Source organism: Camelina sativa, chromosome 11 (assembly GCF_030686135.1).
Source record: "Camelina sativa cultivar CO46 ecotype springtype chromosome 11, ASM3068613v1".
Taxonomy (NCBI): Eukaryota; Viridiplantae; Streptophyta; class Magnoliopsida; order Brassicales; family Brassicaceae; genus Camelina; species Camelina sativa.
The window spans coordinates 17,073,686-17,096,500 of record NC_141890.1 but is presented as its reverse complement, the minus strand read 5'-3'; the positions used below and the strand labels follow the sequence as shown (position 1 = coordinate 17,096,500).

At 43.4% G+C, this 22,815-nt stretch overlaps 1 non-coding gene across 1 annotated transcript; it reads right to left on the bottom strand.

Moving 5' to 3' along the window:
• Positions 1 to 2,949: 2,949 nt before the first annotated feature.
• Positions 2,950 to 3,056, bottom strand: LOC147934134 (small nucleolar RNA R71). Its single transcript, XR_015573469.1, has one exon. It is a non-coding gene; the product is annotated as a small nucleolar RNA R71 (small nucleolar RNA).
• Between the last annotated feature and the right edge of the window lie 19,759 nt (positions 3,057 to 22,815).

Here is a 22,815-nt window from a genome sequence, read left to right as displayed (position 1 = left end):
TCTCTTCTAGGCTAGATGATCTTAATGCTGATCCTATATCTGAGAAGGTAGGGTTTGATTTCAAGCATCTTAGCATCACACCAATGTCTAAGAAGCATAAATAAGGCTAGATCTAGAGCTTACCATTAGGCTTGCTAAGAGATTAGGAGTCTTGTTTGGTTTGAGATGTATTGCTTAATGCCTGCTTGTGTAGATTCTTTACTTTGTGAGAACAAGTCTAGAATTGCATAGGTGTGATTGTTTCTTGCCATGAGAGTGGATTAAACATGTCTTGGAATAGTATGTCTAGAGATCAGCTCAAAGTTTGCTTGAGATTTGTTGACCAAGTTAGATAACCACAATGATTAGCTCAGCCCATGAATCCCTCCTCAAGGCCTTCTTTGTTTATTGAAATCTTAGTCTAAATATCATTGCTTGCTTGTTGTTTGATTAGTTTTAGCATTGCTCTGTTTTTCTTGTGTTGCTCTGTTTTCACGTTTAAGTCTAGCTCGACCACGTACTCGATCTACACTCGGTCGAGTGCTGCTCGAGTTCATCCCCAGAACTTGTGTTTTTGATTTGTGATTGTCTTGTTTCATTCCTGTTTCATTTCCATTGCATTCACATAGTTTCCTGTTCATTACTTGTCTTGCATTAGTTCATTAGCATAGTTTCTATCTCTGTTCTAGTTTCATTATAGCTTTAATTTGTCTGTTCTGTTTGCATTTAGTATCTTGTTCTAGTTGTTTTTACTTTCTGCATTTCATATCTCATTTTAGGATTGTTAGTGACAAACAATCTTTACAATTGGCTTGACTTAGACTTATAAGCACATCTTAATTGTTCACAATCACTCAGATAGGATTGACACCTCTTATACTGCAACTGCATAAGGGGAATTGAAACACCCTGACTTCTATTCATTCCATACATCATTCATTCATACACCACAAAGAAAGTCAGTTTCACTAAACGCGTACGATTTCGCAAGCCATCAGTTATCTCGCCAAGTGTCGTACGATCTCGCCAACCCATTTCGATCTCGCAAACATATCTCATTACGACGACCTCGGCACGATCCTTGGACTCACCAGAATCTCGAGCAAACCGCAATTTTGACCTTGCCAGCGTATCACGTATATAAGCAATCAACTCAACCTCGACAACTCGAGCTCGCCACCTCAGGTTCAACACGACCTCGATCTCGCCACAATATGTTCCGTCTGTGAGAACTGAAGTTTTACCTTAGTCCCAGAGTGAATTCTGAGCGGGGGTGCTTACCACCGTTCTAGTTCCGAACTGAAAAAAAGACTAATTGTAATTTGCGAAGTGAAAAGTGTAATCTTATTGCCAAATGGAAGTTTTTCGATCCCCCTACAACATCTCTCCCCTCTCCTATTTATAGTACAATTACAGTTAATGTCGAGTCAATCTATCGCGTAAATCTCGTGCTCTAATTAATGTAATTTATTATTTGATTACTTGAACGCCCTCCAGGCTCCAGGACGTTTTGCCTTACGGTTACGCTTTCGCCTCGCTCTTCCCCGTTTCGGCTTAATGGGCCGACCCTATTGTATTTCAACCCATCCAGCCCGCTCGTCTTAGGCCCATGTCCATTATCCGAGGTGACGGATCGTGGTACCAACAGTTGCCCCCCAAGTCTCCCGAGCTCTTTAGTTCGGGGGACTTTTGGCCTTCGATAAACCGCTTCAGGAAACTAAATATCTCCCGTATCCCATGATTTGATTGTGATAATGATGGGATTTGCCTTCCCGAACAAGCCTCGGGACCCACTACACGGCTCAACACGCTATTAGAGAGAGTGAAGCAAACCGGGATCTTTCGCTTCCCTAGGCAATCATTGCTTTCTCTCGACCCGGTGTATAAAGGTAGTTCACTTATCATTTTTTTGACATCTTTCTTTTTTCAGAACCGTTTCTTGTATTTTGCTTCTTCTTCTTCTTCTTTTGCTCTCGTCGTTCGCCGGAAGAAGCTGTCCATTCTCTTTGTTTCTTAATCGGAAATCATGTTGCTTCCTGATATATCATGGTTTTTGTGGTTTTTAACCATGATATTAGGAGTCTTTTAGAGTCTTTTGATTTGTTTTGTAGGATGTTTTAGAGTCTTAACAGGTTTTCTAGGATTTTGGCATGAAAGGAGCAAAATGGAGCAATTAGAAGGGATTTTGGAGCAATTCAGCTAAGGAAGAGAACATGGAGCCGAGGAAGGATTAGAGTGTCGATCGACACTGCCTTAGCATCGATCGACATCATGTTTAGCCGAGAGAGAAGCAAGTTTTGGAAATTTTACAAATCTGGCCTAAAGTTTTCTATATTTGCATCATTAGTCCCTGACGTGTTTTTGGACATATAAATAGTATTTTTAGGTTTTAGAAACCCTCAAGTTATTTTCTAGCAAGTTTTACTTTCTGCAACCCTGTGAGATTTTTGAGAGCTTTTGGGAGAGAGAGATCTGAACTGCTTTGAGAGAAGAATTCATAAATTCCAGCAATAGGAAAGAAAATCTAATACCGTACATGGTACTCTACGCTACCAATTTTCGAGGCCCACTTGCAGAGCGGTTTTCTGCAACCGAGATCTGATCAGGACTATTGCAGACTTCAACATAGCTGATTTGATGTATGAAAATTGCTCTGCAATTGTTCCACCTCCATTTCCAAGGAATGACTTTGAGCTGAAGCCTGCATACTTCCAGGTAGTTGGACAAAGACCCTTCTCTAACCTGCCAAATGAGAAGGCTCTGGACCATATTGAGCACTTTGAAGACCTGGTGACTAGTATCAAAGCCAATGGAGTGACTGAAGACTACATCTACTGCAAGCTTTTCCCATATTCACTTGCAGGAGAAGCATCCCAATGGTTGAAATAGTTGCTAGCTGGATCTTTGACATCTTGGCAACAAGTAAAAGTGGCTTTTCTCAACTACTTTTATGATGATGCAATGTCAGATAAGCAAAGAGTCAAGCTGTCCTCTTTCAAACAGAGACCAGATGAGGCTTTCATGGCAGCTTGGGTGAGATTCAAGGCCTATCAGAGGGACTGTCCACACCATGGTTTTTCAAGGGTGCAGCTGTTGAGTATCTTTTTCAGAGGAATTGACTAGGAATATCAGCTAGCTTTGGATGCTGCAAGCCATGGAAACTTCAAGACAAGATTTCCAGAAGATGCTGAAGCTTTGATTGAGAATTTGGCTTCCAGCAATAACACTAAGAGAGCAGATACAGAAAGGAAGAGATTGCATGGAGGATTTGATTCAAACCAGCTAGCTTCTGTTAATGTTAAGCTTGATTCAGTTCACAATCTCCTGGTTGGTAAGAAATCAGTTCACTTTGCTGCTAAAATTGAATCATTTGAGCCACAACTTGAGACTGGGAATGAAGAAGCAGATGTCAACTTTGTATATGGGAATCAGGGTCAGAGATTCAGTAATCAGCAAAGCAACAAGCCTTACAGTGGGAACTATTTGGGCTACACTCCTAAGCCTGATTTTCAGAAGCAGCAACAAGGGACCAACTTCACAAGGACTTATGGGAACTCTTCCTATCAGTCTCCACCTCCACAAACTCCTTCTGAGGGTAGAATAGAGGCCATGCTTGATTAGCTTCTTCAGGGACAGGAGAATATGACAGTGACATTCAATGGGAAGATTGATAATGTCTACACAGAGCTTACTGGAAGGATTGATGCACTGAATGTACATGTTAAGAAATTGGAGATCGACAGCTGATTGATGCACTGAATGTACATGAGCCGATCGTAGAAGAAGGAGAGGAGCACCAAACCGCCGAGTTTGGAGAGATTCAAACAGTCTCTAGATGGGATGAACCCCCAAGAGACAAGTTTAAGACTTTGATGAAAGCTATTCCGCCTCATCTCATTCGAAGAAGCATGGAGCAAGTTCCCATTGAAGCGTTTCTTCATGGAGAGCTATATTACTGAAGAACATGTGGAGGATCTCTTTAGAGAGGAAAGACTATCCCTCTATCCAAACGCACCAGCCGAGACACAAAAACTATGGCGTAGAAGACGCATCAGCGAGGAAGACTTGGAGAAGTTCAACAAAGCTGTTAAAGCTTTACCCCTTGGTACGTCTTTCATGAATGCTTGGTGCCAACATGATATCTCTCATTTATTTTTGGAAAGCAGAGAATCAGTAGACAAGATTAGAGATCTTTTCCTAAAAGCTTTGGATCTTGAAGATTTGCGAACACTACACAAAGTGGAGAGCCCTGGCCGATTTCATATCACTTGATCTATCAATGGAGTTAAATTTGAAGATGCATTATGTGATTCCGGTTCATGTATCAACATCATGTCAACCGATGCTGGAAGGAAGATTGGCTTGAGACACTTACAACCCTCGGACATACGCATAGGACTCGCCAACTCCTCATTCACAATACCCGAAGGAATGGTCCGAGACATTCATGTGAGAGTTGGAACCTGCAATGTTCCAACTGATTTTCAAGTTATGAATGCTGAGAAAGGAAGGTTTACACCACTTATCCTTGGAGGAGCATTCCTAGCCACAGCCGGAGCCGTCATGGACTGGCCTAACCGAAGAATGACTCTCACCAACATCAATGGCGACATTTTCTATGAGGCTAAACCATTCAACCCACTTACTTGGAGGTGTAGAGAAGAAGATTATGCAAGAGAGCCACCTGATGCCTACATTGGAGAAAGATCCAAGAGAGCTTGTCTAGGGACAACCACCTCTCCTCATCCTGCTTGAGAAAGCAAGCTAACGTCGAGCCAACGACGTTAAACAAGAGCGCTTCTTGGGAGGCAACCCATGTCTAGTAAGTATTTATTTTTAGGATTTATTTTCTTTTACTATTGATATTTTTGCATTTTAGTTTCGGGTTTATAAAAAAAAAACAACAAAACAAAAAATTGAAAACAGAAAAGCCAATAAAAAAAAGAAAGAAGAAGAAGGACCATGGATTGGCAATGCACACCATGTCTAGTGGCAAGTACCACCTACTAACCGGCCATGTTCACCGTGACCGAAGCAAGCCGAAGGCGACGGATCAATCACAATCCTCATGTGATCGATGCCGAGAGTCCCCATCAGCCATACCAACCGTAGCCAATGCCATGTCTTACGTACCATGTCTTACATACAGCATTCGCATACCATGTACTATGTACCATGTACCATGTACCACGTACCATGTACTGCGTACCCTGCACCATGACCGACGTCCCATATACCATGTTTTGCGTACTATGTACCATGCCCACCGTACCACCTACTGCTGTCCGCGACCGTTCATCCGTGTACCGTGAGACAAATCTGAACCACCACCATCCTACCACCTACCATCACCATTCTTTTATTTAGGTATGTTTTTGTTATTTCTATTTTCTCATTATTATTGATGGTTTTAGGTTTTTGTTTCAAGGAGGATGCATTTAGAGATATATCACACACAATTCGATTGAAGTTAGCCTAGTTCGTATTCGATGTCAAGTAACCAAAGGAAGTAAACATGGTTAGTCACCACATTTTCATACCACAGCCGACCTCTAGACAAATTTTTGGGCAACCATTAAATGTTTAAGAGTCGACAAACATCATTCCATCAAGGTGACATTGTTCTTAAACCCTACACTTTTCCTTATGATTTTAATCCTCATCTCTTTCTTTTTTCCCACCGGGGATTGTGTGATTTAAGTCTGGGGGGAAGGATGTTCCATCCTATACTAATGCTACTTTCTATTTTGTTGACTTGAGACCTTTTTCCACTTTTTACATCAATAATTTTGACATTTTATCGAGTCACATTTTTTTTTATTGAGTCAAAACTAGTAGGGGATTATGATCTTATTCTAATGGTTTATTTGATTTGGATTAACACTCTTATGACTCTTGATTATGCTTGACAACAGAACCAAAGTTTGGAAAGACTGTGAGCCGACTCAACAATCCCCCAAGTCCCTATTCGATGGATATTCAGATGATCTAACGTTGTCTCTAACTTTTATAGGACCTAAACCAGACTTAATTTTCAAGCCCTGGGAATTGGTATACATTGGACTAGATCTCTACATTCAAGCCACACAAGACATTGCACTTCTTCAAGAGTATGTTCCCCTCTCTCTTCCCTTCAATACTAAAAAAAAAAAAAAAAAAAAAAAAGATGAGATGATTTTGATCAGTTTAGAGAGGTAGGTAAATTACCTGTGACCTCATTATTCTACTCTTGAGTCAAACGATCACACAAAGCTTGAAAGCGTGGGGTAGGTAAATTACTGTTGACCCCAGTATTCGCCTACACCTTTGATTAAAAAAAAAAAGAGAAAAGAAGTGAGAAAAGGGAGAGGAAAGGAATCATATGAAGAAAGTCTTGGCTTGAAGAGAGTCTGCAAGCCATTGATCGATTTTCCCTTGGTAAGATTTCACTTTTTATTATTGATTTAATTTATGTAAAGAGATGACAATGAAGATTCTGGAGACTCTAAAGAATTGTGGGATAAAGGAGCGTTGATGATTCTCATGGTGGATTATAAAAATGGAAGTTCTTAATGTCAAGGCGAAGAAGAGTGCAAAGGCAATATCCCCAAAGATAAGTGAATTCCCAGTATTTTCAAAACCTCTTTTCCATGAGTTAATAACATCATTATTTTACTCATTTTAGCTATAGTTTTAGTATGCATTTAGGAAGAGTTTAGTATGATTTCAATGCTTTAATGTCTATTATCAAGTATTTTAGGTTTCAAGAAGGTTTTACAGGTTTTATAGCAAAAAGGACCAAAAGACAAGGAACATACATTTTAGGAAAGTGTCAGAGCATTACAGTACGGGCAACGTTTGAAGAACTTCCAGAACTCATATTTCGACTTCCTTGGCGTCTATGAAAAGCTGAGAGAGTCATATTTCTCCTCGAAGTAGAATCAAGTCAATCCATTCACTCATCAAGAAGTTATGCCCGATTTACCGAGACGTGTTAAAAACCGACGTAAGGAGAACCATCAAGCCAATGGGCTTTTTATTGAAGGCCTGACCAGCGACCACCACGGCGGCCCAGTCCAAGCCTTCACCACGTTCTAGAAGCTTCCTAAGCCGCCCCTTTCCATGCACTTAACAAAAGAAGACGTTTCTACCCTTACAAAACCCTAAACCTAGACAAATCCTTATAAATACTCTTCTAAACGTAGGGTTTAGAGTGTGCCTTCAAAGTGCCTTCAAAGTGCCTCAAAGCAGCCCCTAAGAGCCGACGACCAGAGAAGAAGCCATGAACAGAGCCCTCTCTCGTTCCATATTTTGAAGCTTTGAAGATCCACCAACTCTTTCTATTATATTTCTTTTGTTCTTTGTTTCTAAAAGAAGAAGATCCTACAACTTTGTTTGACAATCATTGAAGTAATATCTAAATCCCTTTTCTCTATTTATTCTTTTATGTTTATGAATTATTTAAACCTTGCTTTGATGATTCCCTTAAACTTGCTAGAGTAGTTTTCTAGTTGGGTTTAAAGGGATAATCAAAGAGGGGAGATGATCTTAGTTTAGGTGACAATTTTTAGGGTTTGTTAGATTTATATTTCAGTTTATTCTATGCTTTAATTCTAAGTCTTTGCTTAATGCTTTAAGTTAGCCTCATGAACTAACTATGATCTAAAGTATGTGTGCTTTGCCAAAAGCTTGCATGTGTGCTTGACCTAGCTTAGATGTATGGGGAGACATAGGAAGCGCATACCCCTTACCTATGGAATTCCATGGATTAGAATCGAACCTGTTTTAAATGCTTTGATATATGCGTCGTTGCCTGCGAAAGTTGAGTAACGGGATGTAGAGATCTTAGACGGTTAGCTTGAGAACTTTAAGTTAACGGTTCATTAGTGTTTCGTAGTCTGAGTTTTAGATAAACAAACTAACCCTAAACTTTCCTAGATATATAGATCATTGAACCCCTGCGATTCCCCTTGATGCCCAACACTTGTTTTATTTATTTATACTTATTTTTATTTACGTTTATTTGCTAGCTTCAACCGTGACACTAAAACCCCCATTTTTATTGAGTCCTAGCCTTACATCTCTTCCGACGGATTCTCTAAACAACAACTCTCTCTGTGGGATCGATCCTTAAATACTACTACAAATTAGTTGTGCACTTGCAGCAGTTGTGTGGTCTTTTTAAGGTAAAAGATTGAAATGAAAAACCACGCACATCAGAAACCTCCCCCCTCCACACTCCAGAGTCCACAGCTAAAGCCAATGTTTGTATCTTCTTTACCCAAACCTCCTCTTATCATCAATAAGACCTTCAAAGATACAAAAACTGTTTTGCAGTTAACCAAGCCACGAGATTATCGTAGAGCGCTTGTTTCTTCTGTTGATGATTTTGCAGGACATAAATCCCGCCCTGGTCCTGTTTCTCACATCCTTGGCAGACCTCATGCACCTAAAGCTTATACACCACCTTGGATGATGAGACATTCCTCTCGGCAGCATTCATTGCCACTTTCTGATCCACCCGGTGCCTAAGCTTCAACACAGTCAAGCTAATGACTGAAAACAAGCGCTAAGTGGGAGGCAACCCACTTCTAGGTTTTTCTTTTCCTTTTGCGTCATTTTTCTTTTTGCATTGAGTCAGTTTTTGTTTGAAATTTGTTTGAAATTATGAACTATCTATCTATCATGTTGATTTTAACTTGTGTTTGAGTGTTTCTTAACAGAATAATCATCCAAGGATTGATCCAACAACACATCAACACAACTAAATGCAACTAACAAAGAGTTACGGCCAAAAACCACACCATTCATGATGAGTGTCGATCGACACTGAAATGGTGTCGGTCGACACCGCTGGGTAACTCGAGAATCAGTTCATCTTTTCATTACAATTTCCATACATTTTTGTTTCTTTAACTTTCCTCTTACTTGATAACACTGGGGACAGTGTTGTTTAAGTCAGGGGGAGGTTATCTACTAACTACATTTTTGTTTTTGAGTTTCAGTTGTGTCAGTCAAAACCATAAAGTTTGAGTCAAATTTTTCAAATCTTTCTTTTTGTCTTTGGGAATTATGATCTTGACTAATGATTTCTCTTATTTGGCTAACACTCTAATGATTACATGTTAATGCTTGATCTCAGAACTGAAGCTTAGAAAGACTATGAACCTTATCAATAATCCCGAAAGATTGATCTAACGTTGTCTCAACTTTTATCAGGATTTTAACCGGACTTAATCTCTTACTTTGGGGTTGGAAATCAGTGGACTAGACTTCTTCTTCGGGCCATACAAGACTGTGCAATTTTTCAAAGTATGTCTCCCCTCTCTCTTCCCTTCAGTACTTTAAAAAGAAAGATCAGAAAAAAAGAAGAAAGAGAATAAAAGATGAGATGATTTTGATCAGTTTAGAGAGGTAGGTAAATTACCTGTGACCTCATTATTCTACTCTTGAGTCAAATGATCACACAAAGCTTGGAAGCGAGGGGTAGGTAAATTACCGATGACCTCGGTATTCGCTTACATCTTTGATTAAAAAAAAAAGAATATAAAGATAGGAATAAATCAACTTCATAGAAGTGAGAAAAGGGAGAGGAAAGGAAATGTATGAAGAATGTCTTGGCTTGAAGAGAGTCCATATGCCACTGATCGATACACCAAGGTTAGAACTCACCTGTACTTGCTTTAATTTATGTAATGAGATGACAATGGTGAGACTAGAGATTCCATAGGATTGTGGGATTTGAGTAAGGAATGTTGATGCTTATCATGGATAAGTATAAGAAGTAAGTTCTTGAGTCAGGTAAATGAAGAGTGCGAATAAGAATCATCATGCAGTTGAGTGAGTTCCCTATTTCCAAACCTCTTTCACAGGTCTAAGCTTATGTTTTGCTTGAGGGCAAGCAAAAGCTAAGTTTGGGGGAGTTGATATATCATGGTTTTTGTGGTTTTTAACCATGATATTAGGAGTCTTTTAGAGTCTTTTGATTTGTTTTGTAGGATGTTTTAGAGTCTTAACAGGTTTTCTAGGATTTTGGCATGAAATGAGCAAAATGGAGCAATTAGAAGGGATTTTGGAGCAATTCAGCTAAGGAAGAGAACTTGGAGCCGAGGAAGGATGAGAGTGTCGATTGACACTGCCTTAGCATCGATCGACACCATGTTTAGCCGAGAGAGAAGCAAGTTTTGGAAATTTTACAAATCTGCCCCAAAGTTTTCCATATTTGCATCATTAGTTCCTGACGTGTTTTTGGATATATAAATAGTATTTTTAGGTTTTAGAAACCCTCAAGTTATTTTCTAGCAAGTTTTACTTTCTGCAACCCTGTGAGATTTTAAGAGCTTTTGGGAGAGAGAGATTTGAACTGTTTTGAGAGAAGAATTCATAAACTCCCTCTTTACTCTTTTAATTTCAATTGCTTATTATTCAGAATTATGTTTTGTTTTTCATTGATTATGTATCAGTAGTTTGCTTGTTAGGTTCAGGGTTTTTCACAGGGATTTTATGATTTATTAGATCTGTTTATTTAGGATTCATTATCTTTCTAGATTTTCATCATAGGTTGTTCTTCATATTAATCCTTGATTGGCCATCTAGAATTAATAACTTAGGAAAATAAATTGATATGAGAATATAATTGATTTTCCTGATAAAACCTTTTGATGAGCACCTCCCAAATCCACCCCAAGCAGAGCTGGGAATCCGCTCATCCTCGGAGTCTACGGCCCCCCATCCCCCGTCTATCCTCTCGAAGGACGATATCTCGGCGATTAGGGGGTTATGCGGTATCGCATCAGAAATCGAAATTCTGATCCTGGGTGCCAGCGAGTCGCTGGAGAATCCTCCCCCCGGCTACTGCTGTGCGTTTGTCAAGTTTTTCTCTGCGTGTGGACTTTCTTTCCCGCTCCCGGAACTCATCGTTCAAATGATGTTCGAGCTTGGTTTTGCTCTCCCCCAAATGTGTCCGAATTTGGTTCGGACTATTCTCTGCCTTCAGACTCTGGCGGAGGAGCATGGCTATAAGTTATCCCTTGCAGACTTCCTCCATATCTACACCGTGAAGACGAGGCGAACCAAGGGTAATTTATATGTGAGCCCGCTCTCGGGCCTTAACGTCTTTTACGACCTCCCCGACAAAGAAGAAAAATGGCGAAAATCGTTTTTGTTTTTTCCTGTGAATGAACTCACCTTCGGGCCTCATGTGAATTTGTTCGTGTCGAAGTGGGCCTCAAAAATTGGTAGCGTAGAGTACCCTGTACGGTATTAGATTTTCTTTCCTCTTTATTTCGTTTCTGACCAATCTGTTATTTGTTTTTCAGTTCACTTCGAGCGTGGTCAGCTCTCCCCTACCTTCGCCGAATAATTTTCCCGGCTTTGTTAAGGTCAGATCGCTTGGGACTCGTTCTCGTGCGAACGAATCAGAGAGTCCGGAGTTCGACTTAGGAGCTGTTCCTACGTTTCCTCTACCGAACCTTGCCTTTTTGATACCTCCTCCATGGCTTACAGAGAGTAGAAAGCTTTCAGGAGAGACATGGAGAATGCCGAGAAAGAGGCGAAGAGGTTAATGTCCAACTCCCTGGCAAAGGGCAAAGCTTGCATTTCGGCTAGAAGCACTGACTCTTCCGCTTCTCAGTCGACTGAAGCTCCTCCCTCATCCTCAAAGACCACTGCAACTCCTGTTCGGGAGCCCAACACTGAACCGACCTCGGAACCTACTGAACCCACTTTAATTGTTATCTCGGATTCGACTAACGAACCCAGAGAGAGTGGTGACCCTACTCCGGTTACCGAGTGCGGTCGAGCTGATGATAGCTCGTAGCAGGTGGAGCTATCGAGGAAGAGAAAAGAACCTGAAACTTCTTCCTCTTCCCGTGAAAAGGTTCGAGCCCAAACTAGCTCCTCTGGAGACGGGCGAAGCAGATCTGGTTTGAGGGATGGAGCACCTCCCTCCAAGAAGAAATCCGGGAATCCTCCTCAGGCTAAGGAATCTGGAGGTCCCTCCAGTAAGCTTCCCCCAAAGGAGCAGCGTCACTCTCCTAACGCAGCTCCTCCTCCTTCTCTAGCGGAATTATTGAGGAGTTACGTTCGACCTGGGGTTCATGTTCCGCCTTTTGCGGACATGTCCGAGATTAACCGCGGAAACTTCTTCCGGTTTGCGGATAAGGTTGGCGAGGTAAGTAAAAAATTTTGTTCTCTTTTTCTTTTTAAATAATAGTAGCTTGTGGACTTTAACTTCCCATTCCTGCAGATGATGATAGAGTTTAACAATTCCGTTGCATCGTATGAAGATCAACTTTTTGCCTCACCTTCATTCTCCGAAGTGATGAAGCTAAAAGACAAGGTGGCCGAGCTAGAGATCCAGGTGGAGGAGTTCACCTGACTAGAGGCGATAAATGCCAAAACTGTGGAGAAGGCCGAGCAGATTCGATCTCAGGTGAAGAAAGCCAAGCTTCAAGTACTCGACCTCGGGATCGCCAACGAGGATCTCAGGGGGAAGTTGAAGAAAGCTGGTAAACTTTATTATGAGGACGCAGAGAGCGAGAAGGCTGCCAAGAACATGCTTCATGAGGTCAAACTCCGCAATCAACTCTTGGAGGCCAGTCACAGCTGCGAGATGGAGAAGGTTCGGAGAGAAGAGCGCTAATCGATGAGGCGATCCCTTTGCCCCTTGATTGAGGATGTGAGGGCGCACTTTGAGGAGAGGGAGCGTCTAACCCCAGCTCTAGTCAGGGCCGCTGAGATTAAGGCAAACTGGATGTTGATCGAAGAAATCTCGAAGGGAGAGATTGCAGACCTCGAAGACGAGCTCAAATCTATCCGGGATGACAAAGAAAAGGCCGACGGCGATGTCGCGAAAGTAACCCTCCGTGACTTTGATATTTCAGCCTTCTCCAGCCTCTTGGCAGACTTCCCCCCTGAATTGCTATGCAGCGAGCCCCCACTGAGTATCGTAATCGATGAATCTAGGACTAACATTGGGCAGATATCGAACCAGGAACTGGAGGTGATCAGAGCTAACACTCCCAAGACTGATGCGCCCGAGGTGTTGCTGTTCGAGCTTTTCCCCGACGTTCCTGAGGAGTTGGCTGCGAGCGTTGTGGATCGTAGTTCGGGCCCTGATCCCTCTTCTACCTCGTGAATTCCTTCTCTTGGGGTTGTTTTGGGCCCACGTGGCCCCCCTTGTTGTTTTTTTTGACTCGGTTCGGGAGTCTTTGGTCTTTGTGACCCTCCCATAACATCACTTGCTTTATCAGTTAAACCTTTTTTGCCATATATTGCCTTCTCCGTACTCATTTTAGAAAGAATGACTTTTTTGATAGTCATGAAATTAAAAACTGTTACTACGGCTCACGTAGTGAAATAACTCGCCGAGTAGAAAATAACTTTTAGCAAAATAATTTCCGACAAAGAGTCAAAAAAATTTAATTAGAGCCAGTAGAAAATTAAGTTAGACTGAAAGATGTGCGTAGTAAGCCTTGACTAAAAACAATACGAAATTTTTCTTCGGCGTTAAAGTTAATACGAAGTACAACTTCGGTTTAAAGTTGCGAAGTGAGACTTCAGCTTTAAAGATTTGAAGTGACACTTCAGTTTTAATTTAAAGATTTATAGATACGAAGTGAGACTTCGGTTTTAAAGGTACGAAGTGAGACTTCGGTTTTTAAGATATGAAGTGAGAATTCGGTTTTAAAGGTACAAAGTGAGACTTTAGCTTTAAAGACTTGAAGTGAAACTTCAGTTTTAATTTAAAGATACGAAGTGAGACTTCGGTTTTAAAGGTACAAAGTGAGATTTCGGTTTTAAATATAAAACAAAGTCCAGAAATGCTTAGTTTAAACTTTTGGACTTTATTTTAAAAGGTGGCTGGACCCAAAATGGGCTGCCTACGTACCCTTTTCGGGATCAAGCCGATTGTAGTTCGATACAAATTTAAAATTGAACTAAACATAGAAACGGTTGAGGTGTAAAGAATTCCAGGACCTTGGCACCGGTTACCCGTATGGACCTTCCCAATTGATTCGCCAACTTCTAAAGGCCTGCTTCGGATCCTAGAGTTATAATAGCAGGCAACGACATTTTGGTAATTCTGCATGCGTACTGAAGCTCGATCCCTACGCTCATTTATGATATCAAGGGTGTCCTGTAGAAATTCCTCATTCTCCGTGGCCCGAGATGGATTTAGCGTGGTACAAACTCCGGGTACTTCAATGTCAGCTGGGACTACAACATCGACTCCGTAGACCAAGGAAAAGGGGGTTTCATTAGTGGCTCGGCGGGGTGTTGTTCAGATAGCCCAGAGCACGCCATGTAGCTCGTCTCGCCAACGTCCTTTGCGAGAGTCAAGCTGTTTCTTTAAATTAGCCAATATAACTTTATTCATTGCTTCGGCTTGGCCATTACCCTGCGGATAACGAGGAGTCGACTTGCTAAGTCGTATTCTTCACTTCGCGCAGAAACTCTCGAACTGCAAGAAGATGAATTGCGGGCCATTGTCGGGGACGATCTCGTGTGGAACGCCGTACCGGTAAATTATGCTTTTCAACATGAACTGTTCCACTTCCTCGCTTGTTACTTTTGCGTACGCTGCTACTTCCACCCATTTGGAGAAATAATCAGTAAGAACTCCTCCCGAACTCCTCTCGCACCTTATCCTTTTGCGTACGCTGCTGAACTCCTCCCGGACCCCGATGTAAGGGACCAATGATATCCATGGACCATCTCATGAAAGGATAAGGTGCGGACACAGAGAACAAGAGCTCGGTAGGTTGATGGATTAACGGAGCGTGCTTTTGACATTTTTCACAGGTTCAGGAATATTTCTCACATTCGGCGACCATATTAGGCCAAAAATACCCTTGTATTTTAATTTTGAAGGCCAAGGTTCGACCTCCGGAGTGATTTCCGTCGCGGGCTCTTCTCCAGCGACACATGTCAGATATGGACCGGCTGTACTTTGGCGTAAGAGCGCTCCGTTGTAAATGCAATACCGTGCACTGACAATTTTGAGTTTCCTAGCTGCCAACTTGTCAGCTGGGAGTTCCCCGTTTTCTAAGTAAGCTCAGATCGGGCTCCGCCAGTCTTCTGCCCCCTAATTGTTGGTTTTTTTATTGCTCGGAGGTTGGTGCGGGTGAACAGTCTGGTCGATGGTTGGTGGACTGGATACTTCCAAAGCTTGGATGGAATCTTGTTCGATCGTAGACGTGTCAATAATTTCCAGAGTCGGTTCGATGGGAGTCGAGACTACCCGTGGTTGGAGATCAGAAGTTGCCTTCTGGGCTACCTCTTCAGCAGATTTTTGCTTCATTGCACGAGTTACCACACACGAACTTTGTAAACGTATACTTGGAAATTTGATGACCTCTATCGGGATAATTCTTGTAGTTGCGGGGTCCGAAGTCAAAGCTATTGCCGCTAAAGCGTCTGCGGCGGAGTTTTCACTTCGTGGGATCTTTGTGATTTCGAAGTCATCGAACTTATCCGCTAACTCCCGAGCTGTTGCTAAGTAGGCTTCCATGCGCCCATCTTTAGTCTCATATTCTCCCAGGAACTGGTTAGCGACCAATTGCGAATCACAAAAAGCTCAGAGCTTTTGTACACCAATTCCCACTGCGAGACGTAGTCCAGCCAGAAAAGACTCATATTCGGCTTCATTATTCGACGCACTAAACGCTAGGCGAAATGATTGCTCGATTACTTCACCGGTGGGGGAAACGAGGCGAACCCCAATTCCTGCACCTGTCCTTTAGGACGCACCGTCCAAGTGTAAGGTCCATGGGATATCGATATTGCTTTCCACTGAATTGGCGAGTGGAAGTTCTATGAGGAAGTCTGCTAGAACTTGCGCTTTAGCAAAAGTTCGGGTTCGAACTCGATGTCGTATTCACTAAGCTCGACTGACCACTTAGCTAATCTGTCGGACTGGCTTGGACTGTGCAGCATTGTTCGAAGCGGTTGTGTTGTTAGGATTACAATCGAGTGAGACTGGAAGTAGGGCCGTAGTTTTCTTGCCGAAGTAACTACTGCTAGAGCCAACTTCTCCATCATGGGATACCTAGATTCTGTCCCTGTAAATGACTTACTGACATAGAAAATTGGCCTTTGTTCCCCCTTTCTTCGCGAACCAAAACTCCACTTACTGCACTGTCCGAGACAACTACATAGAGAAAGAGTGGCTCTCCTAATTCAGGCTTAGCCAAAACCGGAGGTTGAGATAGATATGCTTTCAGTTGAGCAAATGCTTCCTTGCACTTCGCATCCCACGCGAAGTTTTTCCCTCCCTTTTTCAATAGCTGGTAGAATGGGAGGCACTTGTCCGTTGATCGGGAGATGAAACGATTGAGAGCTGCGATCTGTCCGTTAAGACGCTGCACTTGTCGTATCGTCCTTGGAGAACTCATGGATAAGAAGGCATTGATTTGTCTCGGGTTCGCTTCAATTCCTCGTTCTGTGACGATGTAACCTAAGAATTCTCCTGATGGGACTGCGAAAGTGCATTTTGTAGGGTTAAGCTTCATTTCGAACTAGTTTAGAATGTCAAAACAAACTTTCAATTCCGTAAGGTGCGAGCTGGCTTCCATGGACTTCACCAGCATGTCGTCAATATAGACCTCCATGGTCTTTCCGAGCTGCTGCTCAAACATCCGATTCATGAGATGCTGGTAGGTTGCTCCGGCGTTTTCAATCCGAATGACATCACTTTGTAATAGTAAGTCCTGCGGTCTGTAATGAATGCGGTCTTTTCATGGTCCTCCGGGTTCATGAGGATTTGATTGTAGCCAGAGAAAGCATCCATGAAGGACATCAGTTCGTGTCCTGAGGTTGACTCGACTAGCCTGTCGATGTGCGGAAGTGGAAAACTGTCCTTAGGGCACGCCTTGTTCAGATCGGTAAAGTCAACGCAAACTCATGACTTTCCATTTTTCTTCTTTACATCCACCGTGTTTGCAAGCCATTCTGGGTATTTTACTTCGCTGATCTGACCTGCATTCAGTAAGCGATCTACTTCTTTGTTGGCAATTTCAGCTTGCTCAGGGCCAAGTTTCCTTCGCTTCTGGTTTACCGGCCTGAACGTCGGATCCACATTCAACTCATGTGAGATGACCTCCGAACTGATCCCGGGCATTTCGTCAACGGACCACGCGAAGGATGAAATGTTTTCCTTTAAGAAGGAGACCAACTTGGTTCGGAGCTAGCTTCCTAACCCGGCTCCGATCTTGATTTCCTGGTCTGGAAACTTATCATTAATAAAAATAGACTCAGTGACGTCACCTTTGAGCTGCTTCTGAACTGGATTCTTCATGACCTCTAGCTGTGGTTGCTATTGAACCAAAAGTTTGTGACTCGCGAGATAGCAACTTCTCGCCGTCCTTTGGCTTCCTAAAATTTCCCGAACTCCCTGCGGGGTTGGGAACTTGACGCACTGATGGTATGTTGAGCTGTTCCCGTTATCGCATTGTAGGCCGAAGTCGATCAAAGACCGTGAACTCCACTATTTTGCCTACTCCTTGTGTGGAGACCGGCAGTGTTATTGTCCCTAACGACATTGATGGCTCACTTTTAAACAAGACCAGAGGAGTAGGTGGTGCTACAATGTGCTCTCTTCCGATGCCCATTCTAGTAAGCGTTTCTAAGAAAATTAAATCCACCGAACTCCCAGTATCTATTAGGATCCAACACACTTTGTGATTTGCAACATCCAGCGATATGCCAAGTGCGTCATCATACGGAGTACTTAGTTCCTCGGTTTCTTTCTCCGAGAAGGTGACTTCGGGTAATTCACTTGTAGTGACTTTGATTCGCTTAGGCTGCAGGCTCTGGAATTCCGCTGATGGTCTTTTATTGCCGTGATAGAGTTTCGGAAGAGGCGTGAACCTCCCATTATGACATCTATTCTTTTCATGGGGGCTGCATCACCGTCAGTCTGCTTTGGTTTCTTCAGCGGTGGAGCATCCTCATCAACTTTGGAGTCTGTTTTCTGATCGATCTCATCGATAGTCATGCTTGGTATTTCGCCATACACGAACTTTTCTGCGAGAAGGTGCATCAGTTTTTTGCAATCCCGGGTCGAATGCCCATTTGTTTTGTGAAGCTTGCAGTAAGCGTTCTCGTCGCGAATCCATTTGTTACTTGGGAGCACTCCGCTCTTGGAGCGTGGTGAAAACGGCAGTTTGGACGGTGAACTCTTTGGGGAGCCTTTTTGTGGAGATTGGTTCACGGCAAACGTGCCAGGTCCCGGCTTCGGGGTTGAAGGCGGAGTCTTTTTGGCAGGTGCTTCGAATTGGGGTTTGGTAACAACTTTATGTTTTTGAATTGCAGCTGCCTTTTATTCTTCCGCAAATATCCAGTTCGAAGCTCTGTGGAATGCGTCCTGGATGGTAGCGAACTGGTTCACAGTTAGCTCTTCGCAAACTCGGGACTCGTGCTAAAGACCATTTTTCTGTGCGGCCAAGGCAGTTGAATCCGGAAGCCCCGAAATCTGGACTTGGATTTCCTTGAACTTAGTGATGTATGACCGAAGTGATTCCCCAGCAACTTGGTTTAGGTTCCAAAGTTCAGCGTCTGTTACTGCTGTCTCGATAAAACTAGAATATTGCTTGATGAAAGAAGTTGATAACTCCGTGAAGTTATTAATGGAGCCAGCTGCCAAAGATACGATACAGAGCAGGGTTGGTCCACAAAACGTTTTTGCGAACAACTAACAGTATCCAGCATCCGCTTCATGAGGTTCGAGGTCCACGCGGCTAGCCGTTAGCAAGAAGGTCTTGAGATGAGTTGTCGGATCTCCTTTTCCTTCGTAGCTTGCGAATTTTATGTTTCCGGTATCCTTGACGCGTACTCGGGCTATCTGATCAGAGAAAGGAGTTCGCTTTGACTCTTTAATTACCCGGGAAATATCTGGTGCCGAGGTAGTCGCACTGTGCATCATAGACCGTATATCTCGGATCTCGCTCTGCATACAGTGAGGCTCAAGGTTGGAAGCATAGCCCAGAGTAAGGACATTTCCTCCCACGGGGGGAGGAAAACGAACTAGAACTTCAGAGGATCCAGCGACATCGAGCTGAACTGGAGTGTGGCTATCCCCAACCAGCAGTGGTGCTACCTGAGTATTTATCTGAGGTGGGAAAGTGTTCCCCGGAGTCGCAGTTGCTGTTGCCGGTTGCAAAGTGAAAGGCGGAATGACGCCGGTGAAATCCAAAGCACGTCGTCGCGGGTTTTGATTGAAGGACAAGAGATCGATACGATCGGCATACGCGCGGTGAGAGGCGGAAAGATCGGCAGCCGAACTGGTGACTGTCTCCAAGCGGGTAGAGACCTGCCCTTCCAGATTGTCGAAGCGCTCGGACAAAGCAGCGAAAGCTGCTTGCTGACGGTCGGATTTCTCTGACAAATCCTGCAACAGTTTCTGGATTGTTCTAGAGTTACCTGATTGGAAGAATCAGTAGCCATAGCGACGTTTGTATGGCGTGGATCCGGAGGTGGCGTCGGAACTAGCAAGAGTACAGGTGATAAGCGCCCTCCTTCTAGTGCCAAATGTGAGAACTGAAGTTTTACCTTAGTCCCGGAGTGAATTCTGAGCGGGGGTTCTTACCACCGTTCTAGTTCCGAACTGAAAAAAAACTAATAGTAATTTACGATTTTAAAGGTACGAAGTGAGACTTCGGTTTTTAAGATACGAAGTGAGAATTCGGTTTTAAAGGTACGAAGTGAGACTTCAGCTTTAAAGACTTGAAGTGAAACTTCAGTTTTAATTTAAAGATACGAAGTGAGACTTCGGTTTTAAAGGTACGAAGTGAGACTTTGGTTTTAAATATAAAACAAAGTCCAGAAATGCTTAGTTTAAACTTTTGAACTTTATTTTAAAAGGTGGCTGGACCCAAAATGGGCTGCCTACGTACCCTCTTCGGGATGAAACCAATTGTAGTTCGATACAAATTTAAAATTGAACTAAACATAGAAACGGTTGAGGTGTAAAGAATTCCAGGACCTTGGCACGGGTTACCCGTATGGACCTTCCCAATTGATTCGCCAACTTCTAAAGGCCTGCTTCGGATCCTAGAGTTATAATAGCAGGCAACGACATTTTGGTAATTCTGCATGCGTACTGAAGCTCGATCCCTACGCTCATTTATGATATCAAGGGTGTCCTGTAGAAATTCCTCATTCTCCGTGGCCCGAGATGGATTTAGCGTGGTACAAACTCCGGGTACTTCAATGTCAGCTGGGACTACAGCATCGACTCCGTAGACCAAGGAAAAGGGGGTTTCATTAGTGGCTCGGCGGGGTGTTGTTCAGATAGCCCAGAGCACGCCATGTAGCTCGTATGGCCAACGTCCTTTGCGAGAGTCGAGCTGTTTCTTTAAATTAGCCAATATAACTTTATTCATTGCTTCGTCTTGGCCATTACCCAGCGGATAACGAGGGGTCGACTTGCTAAGTCGTATTCTTCACTTCGCGCAGAAACTCTCGAACTGCAAGGAGATGAATTGCGGGCCATTATCGGTGACGATCTCGTGTGGAACGCCGTACCGGTAAATTATGCTTTTTAACATGAACTGTTCCACTTCCTCGCTTGTTACTTTTGCGTACGCTGCTACTTCCACCCATTTGGAGAAATAATCAGTAAGAACTCCTCCCGAACTCCTCTCGCACCTTATCCTTTTGCGTACGTTGCTGAACTCCTCCTGGACCCCGATGTAAGGGACCAATGATATCCATGGACCATCTCATGAAAGGATAAGGTGCGGACACAGAGAACAAGAGCTCGGTAGGTTGATGGATTAACGGAGCGTGCTTTTGACATTTTTCACAGGTTCAGGAATATTTCTCACATTTGGCGACCATATTAGGCCAAAAATACCCTTGTCTTTTAATTTTGAAGGCCAAGGTTCGACCTCCGGAGTGATTTCCATCGCGGGCTCTTCTCCAGCGACACATGACAGATATGGACCGGCTATACTTTGGCGTAAGAGCGCTCCGTTGTAAATGCAATACCGTGCACTGACAATTTTGAGTTTCCTAGCTGCCAACTTGTCAGCTGGGAGTTCCCCGTTTTCTAAGTAAGCCCAGATCGGGCTCCGCCAGTCTTCTGCCCCCTAATTGTTGGTTTTTTTATTGCTCGGAGGTTGGTGCGGGTGAACAGTCTGGTCGATGGTTGGTGGACTGGATACTTCCAAAGCTTGGATGGAATCTTGTTCGATCGTAGACGTGTCAATAATTTCCGGAGTCGGTTCGATGGGAGCCGAGACTACCCGTGGTTGGAGATCAGAAGTTGCCTTCTGGGCTACCTCTTCAGCAGATTTTTGCTTCATTGCACGAGTTACCACACACGAACTTTCTAAACGTATACTTGGAAATTTGATGACCTCTATCGGGATAATTCTTGTAGTTGCGGGGTCCGAAGTCAAAGCTATTGCCGCTAAAGCGTCTGCGGCGGAGTTTTCACTTCGTGGGATCTTTGTGATTTCGAAGTCATCGAACTTATCCGCTAACTCCCGAGCTGTTGCTAAGTAGGCTTCCATGCGCCCATCTTTAGTCTCATATTCTCCCAGGAACTGGTTAGCGACCAATTGCGAATCACAAAAAGCTCAGAGCTTTTGTACACCAATTCCCACTGCGAGACGTAGTCCAGCCAGAAAAGACTCATATTCGGCTTCATTATTCGACGCACTAAACGCTAGGCGAAATGATTGCTCGATTACTTCACCGGTGGGGGAAACGAGGCGAACCCCAATTCCTGCACCTGTCGTTTAGGACGCACCATCCAAGTGTAAGGTCCATGGGATCTCGATATTGCTTTCCACTGAATTGGCGAGTGGAAGTTCTATGAGGAAGTCTGCTAGAACTTGCGCTTTAGCAAAAGTTCGGGTTCGAACTCGATGTCGTATTCACTAAGCTCGACTGACCACTTAGCTAATCTGTCGGACTGGCTTTGACTGTGCAGCACTGTCCGAAGCGGTTGTGTTGTTAGGATTACAATCGAGTGAGACTGGAAGTAGGGCCGTAGTTTTCTTGCCGAAGTAACTACTGCTAGAGCCAACTTCTCCATCATGGGGTACCTAGATTCTGTCCCTGTAAATGACTTATTGACATAGAAAATTGGCCTTTGTTCCCCCTTTCTTCGCGAACCAAAACTCCACTTACTGCGCTGTCCGAGACAACTACATAGAGAAAGAGTGGCTCTCCTAATTCAGGCTTAGCCAAAACCGGAGGTTGAGATAGATATGCTTTCAGTTGAGCAAATGCTTCCTTGCACTTCGCATCCCACTCGAAGTTTTTCCATCCCTTTTTCAATAGCTGGTAGAATGGGAGGCACTTGTCCGTTGATCGGGAGATGAAACGATTGAGAGCTGCGATCCGTCCGTTAAGACGCTGCACTTGTCGTATCGTCCTTGGAGAACTCATGGATAAGAAGGCATTGATTTGTCTCGGGTTCGCTTCAATTCCTCGTTCTGTGACGATGTAACCTAAGAATTCTCCTGATGGGACTGCGAAAGTGCATTTTGTAGGGTTAAGCTTCATTTCGAACTAGTTTAGAATGTCAAAACAAACTTTCAATTCCGTAAGGTGCGAGCTGGCTTCCATGGACTTCACCAGCATGTCGTCAATATAGACCTCCATGGTCTTTCCGAGCTGCTGCTCAAACATCCGATTCATGAGATGCTGGTAGGTTGCTCCGGCGTTTTCAATCCGAATGACATCACTTTGTAATAGTAAGTCCTGCGGTCTGTAATGAATGCGGTCTTTTCATGGTCCTCCGGGTTCATGAGGATTTGATTGTAGCCAGAGAAAGCATCCATGAAGGACATCAGTTCGTGTCCTGAGGTTGACTCGACTAGCCTGTCGATGTGCGGAAGTGGA